We start from the raw sequence: 19954 nt of genomic DNA, 5'->3' as shown, positions 1-19954 counted from the left end.
ATTTTTAGAAATATTAATCATCTGTATCCTAGGTAATTTACATTGTTTTAAAATAATTGGTTCTTTCCGTGTTTTATAACTGAGCTGGGTGGCCCCTTAGACGCTAACCTGACCCAACAGGTTTCCGACTGCCCAGAGGAACCAAGGGTGGTGCTGAGCCCCCCAGGAGCAGGAGGGGAAGCTATTAGAGGCAGATGTCTTTTCTGGTTGTTTTATGGATGGCTCACTTTCTGGCTTTTGGTGTCTTGATTTTTTTTTTTTTTAATGGATGGCAATTTCAGCCACAATTTCCTTTGAAGACTCATGATCTACCCAAGAACTTCATTTCACATTATGTATGAAAGCCACATGTCTCGTCCGAGGTTATAATATTGCTGAAGGAGCTCTAAGCAAAATTCAAGTGTCATGGTGTGTTACACACAGGTACCCTTTACACTGATGTGCAGGTTTACCTCACTGCATAAAGGCAAAACAGACGCATTATTCTTCCCAATACCCCAAGTGTTGTACGCATTATTGCTCTTTAAAATCAATAATCAGATAAGAGGCCGTGAAGGAAGATGATGTAAAAACACACGGGAAAGAATATGCCTTCACCATGCCGCTAAACGGTCCCGGCTTCATCTTTCTTAAACAGAGCGCCTAATAAGGCTTTTCTGATTGCATAACCACAAAACTAGATGACCGTTTGAGACGATAACGACATTAAAAGGCATGTTATGTCGTTTTTCAGAACTGAGTGCGTTTGGCTGTTATTGGAAACAATTGCCCATAAACACCAACATCATCATCATCACTGCAGAGACACATCAGGGTATGTTTCCAACCTACGTTTAAATCACTTTTATTCGTTATTACCCTGTGACCTAGTTTTTTTAATTGGAAGATATTCCCTCTCAGTACTAAGTTTCTAATTAAATCCCAGACTAAAGTGTGAACCTGCCCCCGTGTTGTTACAGGAAGTGGACACCATTGGAAAATTAACATGTATGTTAATTATGTTCGTCTTTGCAAGCACAGGAACCAGTTGCTGGATTCTAGAAACATTGATTTGACCCAATCTTGTTCTAAAGGTCCTTAAATTGGGGGTATTGTATTCTACAAGTAATTCTATGCCTTGTGAAACGAGCTTTTAAAACTCCCTTTGCTAATCTTGAGGATATTATGTTAGAGTGTAATAAGACAATCACAAAATGACACATCTGTATGATTCCACTTATATGAAGTCCTCAAGATCATCAGATTCACAGAGACAATAAGTAGACCAGTGGTGGCCAGGGGCTGGTAAGAGGGCATATGAGAGGGCAGTGTTCAATGGGTAAAGAGGTTCTGTTTAGCAACATCTAGAGAGTTCTGGGCATGGATGGTGCGATGATTGCCTGGCCATGTGAATGTACTCAGTGTCCCTGACCTACTCACTTAAAAATAGTTAAGAGGGTACATTTTATGTTGTGTGTGTTTCACCATTAATTTTTAAAACTCTGTTTTAAAACTAGTAAATGCGTGTTCATGGTACAAAGAGCATATGTGAGCAAAGGAAGAAATGATAAAGGTTGAAGTAGTGATTTCCATTGGCCAGCCCGTCATCCTTATGGCTTATACTGCTCTAGGTTGATGCGGGTCACAAGAAAAAACATAGGCATGCCAACATATTTTCTGAGTTCTTTTTTTTAACATTTTAAAAATGTGTATTCGTTTTAGAGGGGGGAGGGGCAGAGAAACAGGGAGGCACAGAAACCAAAGCAGGCTCCAGGCTCCCAGCTGATGCGGGAGCCTGATGCGGGGCCATAACTCACAAACCGTAAGATCATGACCTTAGCTGAAGTTGATACTTAACCAACTGAGCCACCCAGGCTCAGGGTTTGTAAAAACCCCTGAGGTTTTTACAATTTAAATATATTTGACATAGAGTGTTGTGTACATTTAGGGTGAGTAATGTTGTTCTGATAGATTTATGTATCGTAATACGATCGCTATTGTAGCTTTAGTTAGCATCTCTATGACATCCTTAGTTATCATTTCTTTTCAAGATACTTTTTATGTGGGTGTGAAATGGTTACCATGATGCTATTCCAAGAAACAAAGACCAGGTAATAAGAATCAAGTAGCTTTTGAGCTAAGATATGCGTTGGGAAAAGGTAGGCCTTCTAGAAATGTTGATAGCTGGCTGGAAGGTTAGAATTCTTGAGTTCAATGTCAAGCTCATGTGGAAGGAGGTGGTGGTGGAAAGAAGGTAAAGGTGGAAAGAAGGTGGAAAGAAGGATGATCACTGGTCAGTGATAAATCCAGAAAAGCTGGGCCTCCTGGCCTCAGGGTTAGAGTTTACATTATTGTCAAGAAGCAAGTCACAAATCTTCTGCCATAATATTTGCTGATTTCCTTTCTCGTGCACATTGTTGGGATGACGTTGGCCATCAGTGCCATTCTTTGTCTCAATAACATTAGTTACGTGGTTGAGCAGGACCAGCATTTTCCAGGGTACTGTTTCTTTCTTTGACACTCAATATTTTAACTTGGCAATGGTACAGTGTCAGACATAGGATGCTTTCTGCAAAAGCGAGTTGGGGTTACTTTCATTTGGGGTTCCAAAAAATACACAGACATATCTACTCTGGCAAGTTTATTGCTTCAGCAACAGGTGAAACAGTCTACTCAGTAGGGGGCCACCCATGGTAAAAAAAAAAAAAAAAAAAAAAAAAAAGTGGTAAAAGTGGAAAGTTCTTTCTGGAAACACGGCCCCTCATCTTTTATCCGTGAAAATCCTTCCGAGGATTAAGCGGTATTGTGCCTCGCATATTGTTTTTCTCTAAATCCTGTCTTGTTGAGGACGATGTCAATAAAACAGCATACAGACCTGCTGGGCCATCATTCACGTGCTGGCTGATGCCACAAATCATGTCCCTTTTATGGACATTTCTGTCTTCACTGCCTTAAATCAACTCATTCCGTCAAAACTCCCAATGGGAATATCACTTGAAATGATGGTAGGGAAGTAGGAACTATATAAAAGTCAAACAAGGGATAATGTGTGAAATAATTCTGTAAGCTTTTACCTATAAATGTGAGTGACTGGATTAATACTTTTATTACTATTAACATCTCAGCACTTAGAAGCTACTTTAGACCATTTTTGATACTTTAGATCAGAGCTGGGCCGGATCTGAGCGGCTGCTTATGTTTGTTTGTTGGTAGCTGCCGAGTTAAAAATGGCTTTTACGTTTCCAAATGGTTAAATTTTAAATGGTTGCACAGCATTACTTCTTGGTCTGTAAACTTGAAAACCAAAATATTTACTGTCTGGCCCTTTATGAAGAAATCTGGAGAAGCTTGCTGTGCCATTTTGGTTTTATACACAGATATTTATTTCAAAACGGGCCTCAAAGGATTTTATGAGAAAAACCCCAGGGAGGGAGTGGATATTGTACCCAGGTCAAAAATCATTTTGAAAGGAGTTTGAGCATTTATACAAGTAAGGCCAATACCATTGGATCATTGCAAAAGAAACTCACAAGTACGTGAATGTGCCTTTTTCCCCTCCCTAAAGTCTATAAAAATACATTTTGTGCCTTGAAGAATTTCACTTTTGTTCTGCTCTGGTGGTAATTTCCCTCTTAAATAGTTACTCGTAAAGTGGTTTAGTTACACAGGAGTTAGTCTTTGGAAGAAAACAACTAAGTTCCATCCAGCCCCTAATGCTATTTACACTGTTCTTATTAAGGAATCAGCCTCATAACTTCCCAAAGAGGGTGGTGGGTAATGGCAGGACGGTTTCTAATGACTCAGACGCACTTTCAAAAGTTGTACCGATGTGTCGCTCGGGTGGTGGTTGAGAAATGTCCCTGCATCTCAGGAGATGCGATTGTGAAACAGTCACATGTATCCGTTGATTAGCCTCTTGTCTCTCTCGGCACGCCAACCCCCAGAAGTGCATGCACACACGCATATGCACGATCACGAAAGGATTTAAGCAGCGAGAAGTCCGTGTCTACAAAAAGCACACTTTTTGGCAACTTCCATGGATGGCTTCTAGACCATGCCTGGGGCCAGTCTGGAATGAGGTCTGTATGATCATAGCCTGCATGAAGGTTCAGAATCCAGGAACTTCTTCATTCACTTTCAAACAATTGGTCTTCTACAGGTTAATACAATGTTGATCAGAAGCGTTAACTGTTGCCATAGCAACTGTGTATGCGGGGCAAACTGTGTCCTTAGCACTGTGTTGTAAATGCAGAGCCCTGATTTTTAAAAGGCTCTCAGGAGCTGTATGATGTAAGTGTGATGTACACAGCAAGGAGAAAGGGTCAGTGTAAGACCAAATTCTGCTTGCGTCCCTTCCCTCCGGTGCTCCTAGGAGTTTCTCCATTTGCAAAGGAGAGAACAGGAAAGAAACGACCACGGTGATAAAAACACCACGGAGGTTAAACTCAGTGGAGTGTTGTAAGGACTTTAGGGCGGGGAAAAAGGCACATTCACGTACTTGCGGGGGTCTGCCAACATTCACAGAAGGGGATGTTAGAGAACGCAGCCCTTGGGGGCACCCGGGTGACTCAGCCGTCCGACTCCTGATTTCGGCTCAGGTCACCATCTCACGGTTCATGAGCTCGATTCCCGCGTTGAGCTCTGCGGGGACAGTGCAGGGCCTGCCTGGGATTCTCTCTCTCTCCCTGTCTCTCTCAATAAATAAACTTTAAGCAAATTAAAAGAAATGATCATAAAAGGAAACGCAGTCGTAGCTCAGCTAGGCGGCACGGTGTGAACGCACGGAGGCAGGTTGATGGCTAATTTCCTGTGCCCACCTGAGGGGTCCTGGATGCCCAGGTCGCTGGCTAAATGTCATTTCTGGGTGTATCTGTAAGCATCTCTGTGCATGAGGTTAGCATTTGAATTGGTGGTCCCAGTAAAACAGGAGGCCCTCCACCGTGTGGCTGGGACTCCTACAATCTGTCGAGGGTCTGCCTAGGCCAAGGGCAGAGGAAGGTTGAATATGCTGTGTGCCTGACTGATGGTGTCCTGTCCTCCCAGTGAGACTCCTGTCCTTGGTGCCCCCTTGGTTCTCCCACATCGCCGCCTGCCGAGGACTCACAGCCCTTTCCCCAGAGTCCCACTTGCCATGCCTGTGTTACCTCCCCCTTATTTTGCCCCCTGTCTCAGGAACAGCCAAGCCCCTCCTTCCCACAGACGACGGACTCCCCACCCTGCACGGAGATCTGCCCTTCAAAGCAGGAAACCTGTGTCATCCATCAAAGTCTTCATAAACGCTGTTCAACAGAGTGGCTCAGCCCTTTTTATCCGCAAGCCCCGTCCAGGATGCGAGTGTTCACACCTGTCGTTCTTGAGCCTTTCTGTGTGTGTTGGGCTCATCCGTCCCTCCACACGGGAAGCCACCGCACGGCAGGCTCTGCTGGCTCAGGTTTCTGGCATCCCCCGCCTTTGCGGGACCTTCCAGGGCTGAACGTTACTCACTGCCTGTTTGTTGACTGCATCTGAGTCATGGGGTAATGGACTAGATCAACGCCCTGGTGATGATTTCGGGGTGCGGAGCCTTTCCCACTTTCAGAGGCTCCGTCAGGGACCACACCCAGTCCGTGGAACACAGGCATTTCACTCCTCCTATGGTTCCTCGAAATGGCCCTTGTGAGTCAGCCTGGCATGCGGATACTGAGACAGGGCCTCCCGACCGTTAATGGCACGGCTCTCAAAGGGCAGGGGTTCCTTGGGTGCAACAGAGCCTGCACTCTGTGGCACTGCCCTTCTCTGGCAGAGCTTGGGAAACCCATACCGTGCTGTGGATCAGGATGTCCCGTTGGGGTGGGGCACTGAGGCAACGGGAGGGGAGTTGCTCAATTCGTGGTCCCGTAACAATCAGGGACTGATGGGACTCAGTGCCTCCCTTCCCTGGGTACCGGCTGCAACACAGCAAAAGCAAGCTACTCAGCGTCCCACAAATGGGTCAGTCTGTCTCTGTGTGAGCCCTGTGCCTGCCTCTCTATCTATTTACAGTGTCCCCGACTGGGCTGCGCTCAGCCTTCTATGGTTGTCCACCGGGCGTGCGGCAGACCCACTGGCTCCGTGGATCCCTCCCAGACAGGGATCGGCTTACCCTCGGACTCCTCACAGGTCCTGGCTCAGTGTGGAACCCCGCTAACCATCCACCGGGGATGCAGGCAAAAGGACAGGACTTTGGTTTAGCACTGGGGCATTTCTGCTGCGAGCCTCCTGCTCTTACACTGTGCTTCTCCTTGAAATCAGGACTTGCTCCTGTGTCAGTATTTTCCCACTTATGAAAAGTGTTAAAAAGTCAATCACATCGTGTGCTATCCATGGTCATCCAATAATACCTGTTTCATCTGAAAATTGTGACTCCCACAGTCCTCTTCCTCCTCTCTCCTTCTGCCCTTCCCCTGCTCTGAAGAATCCAGTCAGGATTCACAAACCACATTTTTCATCTCTCTTGACATCTTTTTTTTTTTAATGTTTATTTATTTTTCAGAGAGAGAGAGAGACAGAGAGAGCTCACCAGCAGGGAAGGGGCAGAGAGAGGGAGACACAGAATCTGAAGGAGGTTCCAGGCTCTGAGCTTACAGCACAGAGCCCGACGCGGGGCTCAAACTCACGGATCATGAGACCATGACCTGAGCCGAAATCAGACGCTTAACTCACTGGGCCACCTAGGCTGCCCTAGTCCATCTTTTTAATGACATAAACTTCTTTGTTTCAGAGAAACCACACATATGTGTTACGTATTACACGCAGCAACGTGTATCAGATTTTATTTGTAGCCCCCGGTCCTGATGCTGGTACAACCAGCATCAATGTGCATCACTGCCCAGCATGCAATGTGGGCACATCCTCTGTTCATCTGCCTACTTTATTTTTGACGCTTCACATCTTCTGTGATGGCTGATTAGCCTTTTCAGAGGACGGAAACAGCGGCCAAAGAGAGGGTAATGCTTGTAACTGAACGCAAAGGTTACTCTATTTCCTTTTTGAGCACCCCCAGGCACATTTGCGGTATAGCACTTGGTCATTCGCATTTCCCTTACATTCTAGTTTCCAAAGAAATGCCTATTGAAAAGCAGAAAGGGTACTGGAGCAGAAACATGAAAATAGAATAGAATAGAATAGAATAGAATATTTATATATTATATTATTATTATATATGTTATATATTATATATTATATTACATATATTATATTAATTATATATATTATATAAATCATATACATTAATTATAATATATAACATATGTAATATAATATATATGTAATATATATGTAATATAGTTAATTATGTACTATATGTAAAATATATGTAATATAATATATAATAACACATATTATATATTAATTATATCCTATTAATATATCATGTTATATTTATATTTCATGTTTCTATATTTACTTATATATATAATTATAATTTATATAATTATGTATATTATGTATGTTATATATTGTATGTAAAATTATAATTTATATATTTTGTAAATTATGTATATCTTTATAAAATTTATATATTATATATGTATTAACTATATACTATATTTATATATTTGTTTAGTATATATTATATTTTATATAGCCACTTACATATAAATATAATTTATATACATATATGTAATACATACATATACATATATGTATACATTTATATACATATAGGTATATATTTATATACATATAGGTATATATTTATATACATATATACATATATGCATATAACTTATATAATTTATTTTTAGTTTTAAATTTATTTTTGGGGCGCCTGGGTGGCGCAGTCGGTTAAGCGTCCGACTTCAGCCAGGTCACTATCTCGAGGTCCGTGAGTTCGAGCCCCGCGTCAGGCTCTGGGCTGATGGCTCAGAGCCTGGAGCCTGTTTCCGATTCTGTGTCTCCCTCTCTCTCTGCTCCTCCCCCGTTCATGCTCTGTCTCTCTCTGTCCCAAAAATAAATAAACGTTGAAAAAAAAAATTAAAAAAAAATAAAATAAATTTATTTTTATTTTTTAATTTTCAATGTATTATTCATTTTGTGAGAGAGCCAGCGAGCAGGGGAGGGGCAGAGAGAGAGAGGGAGACAGAATCCGAAGCAAACTCCACGTTGTCAGCACAGAGGCTGACGTGGGGCTGGAACTCACAGGTCGTGAGATCATGACCTGAGCTGAAATCAGACATTTAACTGAGCCACCCAGGTGCCCCTAAATTTATATAATTTATTTTACATATATTTAATTTATACACACACACACATCTGTCCAAATACCCAGAGATGAGATCCAATGTAAAATAAACTGAGTTGTGTTTCTTCCTGTGCCTCTGAGACCCCATCTTTCTGTGATCTTGGAACTAGTCTCCCCAAGAACAAAAGCAACATTCTTTTTGGTGCCACTTTCTGCTTGTTTAAATCACCCTCAATCTGATTAACTTCTGACAGATGATGCAGTGTCCGAAAATAGCTACAACACGGAAGGCACAGTGCTTGTTAAAAATGAACCAACCCTGCACCCCTCCTCCTCACCGTGACCTTTCCTTATCTGATCTTTTCCTCCGCACCAGTTGACAAAACAGGCTCTCTCCCCTTAATTACTCTGGGCTTTCTGGAGAAAAAACCCAGCTTGCCACGACTAAACTTCAGTAGCTCCCAGGCTGCTAAGAAAGCAGAGGGTGGTGTGGTCTTTGTGCACTCTGTCCCCAGCTATTGTGACGTGCAGGCATTTACAGACACTCCAGAGGTGGTTTCCATAAATGCTACCCTAAGTTCAGGTTTTTCTTAAAACGGAAGAGCAGAAAAATGTTTCAAGAAATCTTACTGTAAAAAAAAAAAAAATAAGTTCAGGAAAATCAGCTGGTCATCTGACATTTAAGAAATGGTCTCGTGGAGATATTGATCTGTCAATTGGTCTCTCGTTGAGAAGCAGTTATCAATCTAACAGGTTGTTGATTTTTACACCTGTCCTGCTCTTAAAAAAAAAAAAAAAAGCACAAAAAATTGCAAATAACTATCTTCTATGCTAACACCACAGATGCCAAAGTCTGCCAAAGCCAGGTGATTTGCCTTGGGCAAGGCTCTGTAGGGCAGCCCTCTCCCCCGGCAGTTTCCATGGAAGAATGCAAGTCAACTGGAAGAATGCATATAAAAGGTACTCCATGCTCTCAGACGGCTTCAATCTCAATCCGTGGGGCCTCTGCAAGTGATACTTTGTCTTATCTTTCTCCAAAGTCCATGGAATACATTGTGTGCAGTCCCCATGGAATAGCAGCCTCAAAGGAATAGAGAAGTCATTTTGGGGGAGAAGGAAGTAGCAGTTTGGAGTTTTCAAAGAGTAGTAGGATTGCAAGTCTGTAGCCGCATTGGGTAGATTCGGGTCACTGATCTCAAGCCCCACAGCACATGCACCCCAATGCCCCGTGGGGTTCTGTGGCTGCCTTCCTAAGATCTGAGGCTGCCGGTTGCCCCCTGAACACCTGCCGGTATCCAGATACCACACTGGGGTGATGCACTGTGCTGGCCTTGGGGATCCTGCCCAGCCGGCAGGACCAGAAGCATCTGTTGGGAACGTGAGGTTTGCAGTTGTCTCTACCAAGACCTCAAAAACGCTGACGTGTCCGTGTTGGTGCCGATGCCTTCACCCAGGCTCAAGTGCAGGATGCCTGATGGAATAAAAGTGACTTTGGAAGGAAAGAGGGGGTGACAGGGCACCGCGGAGGGCGGGAGCGCTGCGCCATAATCAGAGATGGGAGCGTCGCCCATCTCAGTGAAGCCTCCTGAGAGTTGAGGGATTCAGAGAATCACAGAAGCAAGGTCAGCCAGTGGGGGACGAGACGTTTTCATCCAGCTTCAGAGCAGGGAGACGTGTGGAGGGCACCCACCTCGATGGTCTTCCACAAAATGTCACCAACCGCCATGGCGCCCAGAGGATGAATGGCTTTGGCATGACTCCCCCGCCCCCCACCGTGTTCTTTCCAAGGGAATGATGGATGACCCCACAGCCCATTATCTCCCAAAGTGAAAGGGATTCCGCATCCAGACGTCAATCAGAGCCCTTTGAGTCCCATTCATTGACCCGGTGAGGCGAATGACCCAAACTCTGGGAGTATTTCCATAACCCCATCAGCACGGAGCAGACAGTCGGTGCATAATCGTTGCTTATTGCATCCCTTCTGATGCCACCAGGTGGTTTATGCAGCGCTTGGGTAAACACCCTAATTGCAGAGCGTCTCCGACTGATGAGCAGACCCAGAAGGGCATTCTCGGGAGCTGAGTGGCCTCGACTTCAAAGTGATTTGTTGTGCTGTCTGGCATCTGAAGGAAGCTGAATAGTTTCATTTTATGGGGGGTGGGGGGCAGGAGAGCACGCAGCTTTGCAGGCCTCCTATTAAGCAGGAGGGTCCTCTGCTTTGTGTCTCTTACCTCCTGGCTCTGCCCCGGCAAAGGAATGCCCCCCACCCCCCCCCCACCCCGCCCCTCCGTGGAATCCTTTGAAGGCTCTGCCAGGCTCAGAGAGCCCTGGCTATAATCGCTGCACATCAATGAGTTCATTCAGCTCGGCTTGCCCATGGCTCGGGGCCTGCTCCGGGTGCACCCGTGCACCAGGGAGAGCACCTCCAACCTACCAGGCGTCCCGGAGCCCACCTTGGAAAGGACTCTCGGGAAGTCTCACGGGATGGAGAAAGCAGTCATTTCAGAGAGGTTAACACTGTTTTCCAACAAGTCCCTTCCGAGGAAAATGAGTTGCGGCGTAGACACGCCCTTTGTCTTGGACAGGTTTACCTCCCAAAGCACTGGAGGAGGGGGTAGGCCGTTTCGTGCATAACCAAGGCTACTGAGTAGGAAATTTCCGTGCCCAGGCTTTTTCCAAAGCATCTCTGTGTCCGTAGGGGCCTGAGGGATGTGGAGCCCAGCATTTGAGACTCAGAGCCATCATTATTCCGGAAATAGCCGATTCTTTCATTCATTCACACGTTCATTCATTCACAGGAACGTGAGGGGTCTCTCTGCGCTCAGGGGAAGTTGACAGTGTCTGGGGACAGTTTTCACTGTCCTGACTCGGAAGCTTGCTCCTGAATTCTGGTGGGTAGAGACCAGGGGTGCTGGAAGACATCCCAGAGCGTCCAGAATGGGCTCCCAGCAAAGTTAGGACCCCACGTGCCACTAGTGTCGAGATGGGGACACCCTGGGGCAGCCCAAGCAGGAACCCACGAGCTCAGCCTTGAGGAATCACGTTAGTAGGTGACATACTACCATGGACACTCAGTCTTGGGTCTGTTGAGAAGGGTACGGATTGCGCAACAGACGGATTCTCCAAATTCCAGTGTGTATACATACATTTGGCCATGGCAGACGCGACAGATTTGTCGAAGCCAAAACATGGCTAAATACGCACGGTTCGAGAAATCCCATTGTCCACCCACATGCTCTCTGGGCCGCCCACCCCCCCCCGCCCCAGGCCAGTGCTGGCTGGACCACATGAGGTTCATCTTGTCCCTTTTGATCACATGTGTATATGTGTGTGTGTTTTCCCTCATTATAACACCATTTCCACAAGGAGACGGCCCCTCACACCAATGCACAGCTTGTCTTTGTGATTCTGTTGGCTCCCCTTGGTCAAACCTCTTCTGTCTTCCTATCACGTGCTTGTGGTTTCTGGGGCAGAAACACTCCCCATTCGTGTTCTCAGTGGCTTTTCCTGTAATGTTTTTCCGAACCCGTACAAGTTCAGCTGATGCGCTCGGGCATTAAGTATTGTGGTTCTACTAAACCCTCTCCCAAGAGCACTCCTCTCCCTTCGACGTAACATCTCTCAATTTCTCTCTGTGTCTATCTAAGGAATCCCACCGCATCCCGTTCCCCATTTATCTCTCCTAATTAGGACTAGGTAGGATGCAGCCTTAAAGCTACTGGACAATCTTAAAATTATGTAGAAAATAGCATTTCCATATTTTCCTCTTTTCTGCCATACCACAGGAGTAAAATGTTTTTCAATTGCTCTCTATGCTGTATCACCTGCTTGCTGTTGCTACATATCAAAAAGTAACCTGTGGGTGTGTCCCTCGAGGCCATATTAAGTCTTGACTTACACACATGCATCTGTAGGTTTTGCCTCTCAGTGAACACTCTGGGTTAAACTGAGGCTGTCTTATGGTCTCATGAATAAACAGTGATTTCCTAAATCTCTGCTAATATGCTCACCTACAGAACCACCTGTCTGTTTTCATTGTGTCCACCCAAGTGCTACACAGCTTTGGGGTTCAGCCACAAACCCACTGACTATGGAAATCATCTTGAGGTAGAACAGCTCCCATTAATTCCTCCCCTTCTGAGCTCTTAGTATAATCATAGCATTCATATGGCCCTTCATTATCACTGAATGGGAGAGTTGCAAAGGATCTCACAAGTGGTCTGCCTCCATTCGCTCATTTGATGGGCGAAACATACCGAATCAAGAAAACTGGATTACACCAACAAATGTGAATTTCTACTCTTAGTAGCTGTTGACCCACATGTTGTTTTCCCCACCTTGCTAGATGGGAGGGATACGATCCTGTCTGTCTGCATGTAAAACTCCATCTCACTATCCTGGGCACATGATGTGGGTGCTGACCGCTCAGATACAGCAAATCTTCTTGTATATCTATTTTATTCTTTTATGCATGTTTCTACAATACGGGATTCATCTTACAAACCTCATGTCTGGCAACTGTTTTGAGGGACTTGGAAATAAGCAGCAAATTTAGCCATCAAACGTCAAGTTCAAGGTGAGAATGCAATAGAATTCTTTTTCAAACTATTGATTGTTTACCCTGGTGGGAAGATTCATTTCTCCTGCTGTGGAAAGTCTTCATTTGCATGGATTCTTAGTTACTTTCCTTAGGCAACCAGCTGGAGGCCACTGTCACCCTCTGATATGCTTGTCTAAAGTCATTTACCGTATAACCTCCCAAAATGATTCCCTTTCTTCTAAACCCATCTATTTGTGGGGTGCCTGGGTGGCTCATTCGGTTAAGTGGACGACTTCAGCTCAGGTCATGATCTCATGGTTTGTGGGTTCAAGCCCCATGTCAGGCTCTGTGCTGACAGCTCAGAGCCTAGAGCCTGCTTCTGATTCTGTGTCTCCTCTCTCTGCCCTCCCCCCACCCCCAAGTCACACTCTGTCTCTGTCCTCTCTCTCTCTCTCAAATCTGAATAAACATTAAAAAAAAAAAGTAACCCATCTATTTGCAAGTTTTTCCATTCTCTGACATTCATTGCTTAATTCCATAAACATTCAGTGATCAACTGTGTCTTTATTTCTACAGAGTTGACACCCTCATGCCTAGGATTCATTCTCTCAAATATCATATGAGTTTTGACTCATTATTTTGTTTCTTGTCAAAAAGAATATAGTGTCCATGACTCAGATATGATCATTCTGCTATAATAAAATGAGTATGTCATTTTATGGGTGTTATGGCACTCAGATACTCAGGGCAACTAGAAGCACATTCGAGAACTGGTGTGTGGGTAGAAATGTTCATCCACCCAGAAATTAAAATATATTCTTTGCCTGCCTTAGGGGTCATGGTCCCCATTTCTGTGTGGCTCCAACCCTCGCCACGGTGAATCCCTACCTCACACACTACAGACGTACTCTTTCTTTAGCACCACAGAAGGAAGATATATAAGTTTTGTCTCCCCCATTCTGTATTGCTCAGTATAAGTGGTATTCTTTCCCAAAGACCGTCTAGGCAGAACCACGCTTTCAATAGCCACCCTCACTGGGGAGCTAGACCCCCATCTGCACATTTGTTATTCTCTAAATCTACTTCGAGGATATGTACTGTAACATGCCCTTCTGCAGAAGGGAAATCAGTTGAAGCATTAATATTTGTAGCAAAACCTCAGCTGTGAAGGGGTGACCCCCAAGGACGCAAAAATCCCAGCAGCCAAGGTTGGCTCTGACGGGTCCTACAAGCATCCCACGTAATATCTCCAAATGCGTGATGCATAACCTCCTTGTAAACACGTTTCACCTCAGGAATATGCTGCTGCTGCTATTACCGTGAAGCTGGTAAAACGAAACAAGCCTGGATAGATCATTTATAAATATACCAACAAATAGAATTACTATGGAATCTGTCAGAAACCTACGGGAGCCTCTAGTGTCATACTTCACAGAAGCTGGCATCTTTCAATAGTTTTTACCCTTTTGCCAACCTATGCTCACTTCATGTGACACACACTCCTCAACCATCTTTCATAAATGCTTTCTATCCTTTCAGTGTGGGTGTGGATTTTCTCTTGTGACGCTCCAGAAAATATAATTTCCAGGTAAACCATCAGAGCCATGATGTGAAATGTTGAAGCAAGAAAAGATATGGCATTGACTGCCATCAGTCTTGCTAACTCAGCCCCAATTTAAAATGCTACCACTAGTCATGCTTTGCAATGTCCTTTCATGAGTCAGCTTCTCATTGCTTTAGCCTAGGCTCTGTATTTTTTTCATTACGCGTAAAGTCAGGTTTGACCGTCCATCACCAGGGAGCCTCTTAGCTTGTGTTCAATACAAGAGAAACAATCCCCCTTGTCAGGATGATGCGTACAGGGACTCCACATGCAGACTGAGTTTGGTAAGCTCGCTAATTATTGCAAACCATACAGAAATGCAGTCGTTCACAATTCTAAAGCACGATATCTAAGATATGCACAAGCTGTACTAGTCAAGGGAACAGTGAATTAATCGTGGTCTTATCTGGTCCTTGTCTTATTAAAAAAAAAAGAGAGAGAAAAGAGACCAAAACCAGCTGTGGGTAGTGACCCAGGTCCTTGTTATGTAGGTCACGCAAGCAAAAAGGTTTTAGTGACAGGGCCAAAGGACATTATTTCAAGAAAATGCACAACTGGGCTCTAAAAACATTGCATACAAATTTTTGCACACAAATTTCCAGTGCAGTGGAATTAGATAGACCCCAACTTGATTTTAAACTGCAATGCAGAACAGAGTAAATTCTGGATAAGTAGACTCCTCCCAAAATACATCTATCCTGGGATGAAACTAACCACCACAATGTAGTGAAAGCCCAAAGTTGCAGATCATTTTGAAAATATACAGAACAAAAGTACATAAATAAGTACATATAATATTTTACACTGAGATCAATTGGTCTTCAAAATTTCCTCTGTATATATATATATTTTTTTTATTTTATTTTTTTATTTTTTTTTCAATGTTTATTTATTTTTGGGACAGAGAGAGACAGAGCATGAACGGGGGAGGGGCAGAGAGAGAGGGAGACACAGAATCGGAAACAGGCTCCAGGCTCCGAGCCATCAGCCCAGAGCCCAACGCGGGGCTCGAACTCACTGACCGCGAGATCGTGACCTGGTTGAAGTCGGACGCCCAACCGACTGCGCCACCCAGGCGCCCCTGTATATATTTTTATATTAAGACAGTTTAAGATATTTTGTAGGAAAACATGGAAATTAAGAAATGTGAATTGATGGGGCGCCTGGGTGGCGCAGTTGGTTAGGCGTCCGACTTCAGCCAGGTCACGATCTCGCGGTCTGTGAGTTCGAGCCCCGCGTCGGGCTCTGGGCTGATGGCTCGGAGCCTGGAGCCTGTTTCCGATTCTGTGTCTCCCTCTCTCTCTGCCCCTCCCCCGTTCATGCTCTGTTTCTCTCTGTCCCAAAAATAAATAAACGTTGAAAAAAAAAATTAAAAAAAAAAAAAAAGAAATGTGAATTGACTGAAAAACTAATACACAAATATAATAATAAGTGGATTATTCTTGAAAATATGATCACTCATTTTTCTCAAACATTCACAAAGTAATCAAATTTTAGGAATGGGATTTACCTACGATTACTAGATTTGCTATAATTATTTGATATTTACTTGGTGTTAAATAAAAGAACCTAGAGAAGTCATCTATGTTCTTTCTAGAAATAATTATTACACATAGTAAGTCTCCCCAATCCAGATTTATAAAAGGAGGTAAATTAAAAGTTTAAAAGTTTTCTGCCACTACGATAAAAACAAAAACAAAAACAAAAACAAAAACAAAGGAATGGACCAAAATAGACTTCTTACATAATAGAAAATGTTGAGTTCTAAAAGTAAATTAGAAACAGGACACCTGGGTGGCTCAGTCAGGTTAAGCATCTGACTCTTGATTTTGGCTCAGGTCATGATCTCAAAGTTTGTGAGTTCAAGCCCTGCATCGGGCTCTGCTTGGGATTGTCTCCCTCTCTCTGCAACATCCCCCCACCCCCGCCCTTGTGCATTGTCTCCCTCTCTCTCTCAAAAATAAAGAAACATTGAGAAAAAATAAACAATAAAATAAAAGTAAATTAGAAACAAGAAAATAAGTGGAAGTAATTATGAATGTAGGGCTACATCTTTCTCTATCTTCAACCTTTGAAGAACAAGTCTATTAATTAAAGAGCTAGAATCCAAGTAACTTAACAAAAGTTTAGAAAGATTGATTACTACTACTATGTATTTATAATTACTTCAGAGCACTTTATAAAATGATGGTTATTTAAAGTAGCTAAGCTTCTTGTAATTCCCTTGGGTAATCTGAAGACAGATTAATTTTTCAATTACAAATATAAACATCTACGTCGGGGAAAACATTTTACTTTACGCCTTTCTTCTTTATTTAGGATTGATATTTAGTCTGTTTCTATTTTGAGAATATTATCACTTTTTTTTAACATGCCCAATTGAATTAAATCTTGCATGATCTAAGATTATCTGTCAACAGAAACAAGAGATGATGTCTTTAAAGTTCCAAGAGCCTCAGCATTTTGCCAAATTGAGCCCCACAAGGAACATACTGTAAGTCCTTAAAAACACTGAGCAAAGCCTCAAAAGAGGTTAAATATGGTAAGATGGAGATTAATGTGTTTAGTCTCACCTTACCATTGAAGGGATAGGTTGGACAGCACGCACCCCTCAACAGCAGCACCCACAAAACCAAGACTATGAGTAACCGTGAATGAGAGCAGTCTAACTGCATTACACAAAGAACTTCTCTGTGGTGCCAGAAAATCACACACACACAAATGCATCCCTGCTAGACAGCGCAGCGGGCCCAGCATAGGTGAGGCAGGCAGTTCCCTGAGATGGGATACTGATATAGCCAAAGGAAGGAAACGCAATAGGGAAGTGTCCCCGACACATGCGGACATATATAAAAACTAGAGTCTTGCTGATTCCAGGTGACGGGCATGAGTCCCCCCAGCATTAGGGACTGAAAAAGGGTGTCCTGAGCCATTCGAAACAGGGACACACTGGGGAAGGCTCTTAATGAGTTGGCTGGTCGTACACGTGTGATTGATGAACGCACAGTGACCCAGGGAAACGTAAGCTTGCTGTGCCCAATGTCATCTCCATCAGAAAAGCACAGGAGTCCATCCTGAAAACAGGACACCCAGGCAGCCACGTCCCTCATGATGACAAATATTCTATCTTAGCCCACACCCAAGCCATGCTAATGTCATCCATGTTTGCTTACCACTGAGGCAGGTTAGCGCTCGTCCGTCTGGACTCCTTCCGGGAACTTCTGTAGAGACAGCCTCAGTATGTGTAGCTGCAAACTGGCTACAGGAACACTGTTGTGTTACTGAGCAGGTCCTGAAGAGTCCACAACCTGTGGAATGAACAGAACATAGACCAACCTGAGCCCAGGTGGACGCCCCCACACACGGATCTGGTCTATAGATCTGGTCTATATACTGGGAGTTCCAAAAAACCTTCAATGATCTTCCTTCACTTTCTCATGTTTGTCGATGACACAAAACCAGGACTTTTTCTCTGCTGTGCCATTCTGTCTTCGTCCCTAAGGATTATTCCTACTGGCTTCTGATTGATTGCGTAAGCCATGATGCCTTCATCATTTTCTCCTACTTTTTCGGAAAAAGAAATTTTTTTAACGTTTGTTTTTGACACAGAGACAGAGCATGAGTGGGGGAGGGGCAGAGAGAGAGGGAGGCACAGAATCAGAAGCAGGCTCCGGGCTCCGAGCCATCAGCACAGAGCCCGACGCGGGGCTCGAACTCACGCGAGATCACACGAGATCTCGCGAGATCACGACCTGAGCCGAAGTCGGACGCTCAACCGACTGAGCCACCCAGGCGCCCCTATGATTTTGTTTTAATGTGTATTTGTTTTTGAGGGAAACAGAGAGCAAGCACGAGCAGGGGAGGGGCAGAGAGAGAGGGAGACACAGAATGCGAAGCAGGCTCCAGGCTCCGAGCTGTCGGCACAGAGCCCGTCGCGGGTCTCGAACTCACGCGAGATCACATGAGATCTCGCGAGATCACGACCTGAGCCGAAGTCTGCCGCTCAACCGACTGAGTCACCCAGGCGCCCCATCTCCCACGTTTGACTTCAGGATCTGCTTTTACTTTTGCCAGGACTACAAGCCTCTTCCAACAGGCTTGACAGATCTTTCCACTTCTCAGACATATGGCCAAATTAGTTTTGTTCTAAATTATCTCAAGGTAACCTGGAGCCTGGAGTCTCATTCTCGTATGCCGCTGCAGTCAGAGGGTACGACAGACATGAAGACGATGCCGGGTGTGCAAGTGTCAATGGGACGAGCACAGAGATGTGCAGTCCTAGAATTTGGGGAGGGAAAGAACAGGAGCAAGGAGCTGGGGAGTCCATGACCCCTGCACTGAGCAATCTGCCTGAGGCTAATGATCTCATAGAAACAGGAACACCTTTTGCAGAAAATCTGACAAATCTCCATGTGTATTTGATCGGGAATCACAGAGAACCACAACCCGTCTGCCTGCAAAAATATAGGTCCTCTATTGTTGAACCTCCCAGTTTTTAAGAAAAACAAGACCTCAACTTCTAAAATCAACATCTAACCAACCTTAGATGCTCAATAAATCACATTTTAAAAGACAGTGGTTAGCATCAATGAAACATTCTACAATAATAAGAAGGACAGTAGCACAATTATGAAGAATCTTAGATCATTTAAAAGTGAGGAAAGGAAAACCTCCGTCTTTTTCTTTCTTTCTTATAGAGTCAAGAATATAATAAAGTCTACATAAAGTACAGGAAATTATTCTGGTTAGACATAGAATCTCTACTATCTAGAAAGTAAAAAACATCCCTTTATATTGTAGGCAAAGGCAATAAGCAATAAACCAAGGAAATAAAGCCATCAAAATTGAAAACACTTCTAAGATTTTGAACAAATTTTGTAACTTTTTGTCAAACTTAGGCATTATAAGTCAGGTCAAATAAAATTTACTTTCCAAATCTTGTTTTTCATTTGCTCCTTCATATTGTGGAATAAACTGACACTTTACGACAGTTTGGGGGAGGTGCCTGGGTGGCTTGGTCGGTTAAGCGTCTGACTCTTGATTTCAGTTCAGGTCATGGTCTCACAGTTCATGAGATTGAGCCCCGCGTTGAGCTCTGCATGCTAACCTGGGGGAGCCTGTATGGGATTCTCTGCCTCCCTCTCTCTCTGTCCCTCCCCTGGTCACACACTCTCTCTCTCTCTCAAAATACATCATAATCATCGCCATCATCATCAAGAGTTGAGGGGCTCCACAATGGCAGTACTAATTTCATTATAATACTGTTATTAACAATGTGTAATGTGCTCATCATTGCTATCTTTATTTTTTATTTTTCAAGTTTATTTAGTTGAAAGAGAGAGAGGGAGTGGGAAGGGAAGGGGCAGAGAGAGAGGGAGATAGACTATCACAAGCAGGCTCTGCACCATCACCACAGAGCCCAATGCGGGGCTTGAACTCGCGAACCGTGAGATCATGACCTGAGCCAAAAGCAAGAGCTGGACGCTTAACCAACTGAGCCACCCAGGCACCCCATCATCGCTACCTTTACATGAATCAATAAGCGTGGAAGAAAGAAAAATAAAAAAGTAGCAGTTACATTAAGGAAAAAATGGATGCAACGCACACAGAACCTCTCTCTACTCTTTTTTGT

At 44.0% G+C, this 19954-nt stretch overlaps 1 long non-coding RNA gene across 1 annotated transcript in view; it reads right to left on the bottom strand.

Moving 5' to 3' along the window:
* LOC121020170 (uncharacterized) overlaps window positions 1-17629 on the bottom strand; it is an 87553-nt gene extending 69924 nt beyond the window's left edge. Inside the window, exon 1 of the long non-coding RNA XR_005785993.1 lies at window positions 17496-17629. This is a non-coding gene — a long non-coding RNA (uncharacterized LOC121020170). The remainder of the gene's footprint in view (window positions 1-17495) is intronic.
* Window positions 17630-19954: the final 2325 nt, after the last annotated feature.

Source organism: Herpailurus yagouaroundi, unplaced genomic scaffold, assembly GCF_014898765.1.
Source record: "Herpailurus yagouaroundi ecotype Mexico unplaced genomic scaffold, PumYag 248, whole genome shotgun sequence".
Taxonomy (NCBI): Eukaryota; Metazoa; Chordata; class Mammalia; order Carnivora; family Felidae; genus Herpailurus; species Herpailurus yagouaroundi.
Note: the sequence above shows the minus strand (reverse complement) of the source record. Positions and strands in the feature narration are given on the sequence as shown.